This window comes from Schistocerca americana, chromosome 6, assembly GCF_021461395.2.
Source record: "Schistocerca americana isolate TAMUIC-IGC-003095 chromosome 6, iqSchAmer2.1, whole genome shotgun sequence".
Lineage (NCBI taxonomy): Eukaryota > Metazoa > Arthropoda > Insecta > Orthoptera > Acrididae > Schistocerca > Schistocerca americana.
The window spans coordinates 314,783,497-314,786,233 of record NC_060124.1 but is presented as its reverse complement, the minus strand read 5'-3'; the positions used below and the strand labels follow the sequence as shown (position 1 = coordinate 314,786,233).

Sequence of the window (2,737 nt, the reverse complement as noted above, 5' to 3'; positions counted from 1 at the left end):
TTTTCGATTAAGAATGAAACGGTTGCACCCTTCTTTACTACGTAAGTTACACTAAACAATCCGTTTTTCTAGTTCCAGCAACAGAGTCAATCAACGCCATACCACCCGTAATCAAACACTTATCCACAGCCATATCAACAAGGTTTCACAACCCCTACGATTTCGCATCATTCACATCGTCCACATCTCCCACTTTCCACCCCACCAATGACTACGTCTGTTTCAACTCAAAATGCACTGTCTGCTTCACCATCCTGACCAAGGCAAACTCACCCACCATTCAAAACACTGGTCTTGCATCGCTCACAACGCCCACATCTCCCGCTTTACGATCCACTATCGGTTCCCTCAGTTTCTAGCCTAAATGAACAGCCTACTACACCATTCCAAACCTTTAAGCACAAAATGGAAAAAAATACTCCTGCAGCTGAACACTACGAAAATTTTATTGAGTATGTTAACGAAGAAAACTGTGAAAGAAGTTCTTCAGTAAACTCCTACAATTCATCTTATAGAATGGATATACGAAGACAGTAACTTGTTCTCGAAAGAACAGTTACTGTTGATGACCGTACAGCTTTTCCCTGGAATAAATGATGACTAACTGAAAACCTCAGCTGCCGACAGACTCACGGGAAGCGTGCAAGGGATAAGTCCCTGCAGCCGCGCAATTCATCTGTGTCCTCGGTGGCTCAGATGGATAGAGCGTCTGCCATGTAAGCAGGAGATCCCGGGTTCGAGTCCCGGTCGGGGCACACATTTTCAGCTGTCCACATCGAGGTATATCAACAACACCTGTCGGCAGCTGAGGTTTTCAGTTAGTCATCATTTATTTCCAGGGAAAATCTGCACGGTCATCAACAGTAACTGTTCTTTCAAGAAGAAGTTACTGTCTTCGTATATATAGTTAAAGGCTACCCAGCCATTGACCTTCGTCTGTGCGAATGCGCACAGGTTGCCCAAACTCTTACGGGAATCGCCAAAGCGTGCGCGAGTAATGAGTGGTTGGGCAAATGTCTATAAGGTACAATACATATGTAGAATCGTGGACAGCTGGGAATGTGAGTCTCACGGGAAGCGTGCAAGGGATAAGTCCCTGCAGTCGCGCTATTCGTCTGTGTACTCGGTGGCTCAGATGGATAGAGCGTCTGCCATGTAAGCAGGAGATCCCGGGTTCGAGTCCCGGTCGGGGCACACATTTTCAGCTGTCCACATCGAGGTATATCAACAACACCTGTCGGCAGCTGAGGTTTTCAGTTAGTCATCATTTATAGAATGGACATCGAATTATAATTTATGTTGTGCATTGACATATATTTGTGTATATAAAGGTCTGGTAATACAGGTATTTTGTATGTTTTTACAAAAACCTTCAAAACTTGTTTGAAAATGATTGTCTCACACTTACCTCAGTGTGGTTCAAATGGCTCTGAGCACTATGGGACTTAACATCTGAGGTCATCAGTCCCCTAGAACTTAGAACTACTCAAACCTAACTAACCTAAGGACATCACACACATCCATGCCCGAGGCAGGATTGGAACCTGCGACCGTAGCAGTCGCGCGGTTACGGACTGAAGTGCCTAGAACCGCTCAGACACAGCGGCCGGCTCAGTTTTGTTCCCAGCATTTCTACAGCCTGAATATAATCCCTCATTTTGGTATTTTTGATCTGAATGGTGTGTTTCAACCGCCCATGGAATCTGTGAGAGGAAGTGGCCGACATTCTGAGTCAACAGAAGAAATTTTTGTCATCCTGCCTCAACTCTTCAAACAACGTGTAGAAACCTTCAGCTCCCTCTTCTTTCATTAACTAGATGAAACCCTGAATATCCAATTTCTGCAGCGTGGACCACAGCGAGACTTGCAGGAAGAGAGTCAATGACGTAGTGAAAGATACCAACAGGGATGCAGAGCCATTCCGACTGCCATGGCCAGCTGCCCTCGGTTTCCCAGTTGTGGATCCATGGCACGAACAACCCGATCGCGGTGTCCCACAGTTTCTACATTGCTTTTAAGTCCGGGAAGTTTGGTGGCCAAGGGCGTACAGTAAAGTCATCCTGGTGCTCTAAGAACCACGCATGTAGACTGCGACCTGTTTGAGACGTTGCATTGGCGTGCTGATAGATACCATCGTGTCGAGGAAAAGCAAACTGCATGTAGAGATGGGCGTCGTCCCCAAGGATACACTGCTTATTTGTATTGATCCATTGTGACTTCCAGTATGACGAGGTCACCTGGAGAATACCCTCTGGTCTGTATCCTTCCGACGGTTATTGCATGGCCAAACACTCCAACGGCCATCTGTCCAGTGCAGCATGAAAAGTGATTCACCTGAAAAGACCACTGGTCGCCATTCAGTGGGCATCCAGCTGTGGAGTGCAAATTACTGCCTTCGTCGCAAATGAAATGCATTCAGCATCGGTATATCAACCAGGCGCCTGGTTCGAAGGCCCATACGCAGCAATGTTTGGTGAATTGTCTTTGAGGAGATTGTTGGTAGCCCCCTGGTCCATCCGGGCGGTCAGTTGCTCGACAGTTGCATGTCTACTTGCCCGTACACATCTCCGCAGCCGTCGTTCGCCCTTGTCATCTATGGCCGTTGGTCCACCATAGTTGCCTCGGCGTCAGTTTTGGATAGCGCCATTTTGCGATGCACGGTATACCTTAACCATAGCGCATGTGAACAGTTAACAAACTTAGCTATTTCTGGAATGGACTTCGAACAAATCAACAA

At 46.8% G+C, this 2,737-nt stretch overlaps 2 non-coding genes across 2 annotated transcripts; both read left to right on the top strand.

Annotated features, from left to right (window-relative positions):
• Positions 1-681: 681 nt before the first annotated feature.
• On the top strand, positions 682-755 carry Trnat-ugu. The gene has a single exon. It is a non-coding gene; the product is annotated as a tRNA-Thr (tRNA).
• A 364-nt stretch (positions 756-1,119) lies between these two features.
• Trnat-ugu lies at positions 1,120-1,194 on the top strand. Its single transcript has one exon. It is a non-coding gene; the product is annotated as a tRNA-Thr (tRNA).
• The last annotated feature ends 1,543 nt before the right edge of the window (positions 1,195-2,737 follow it).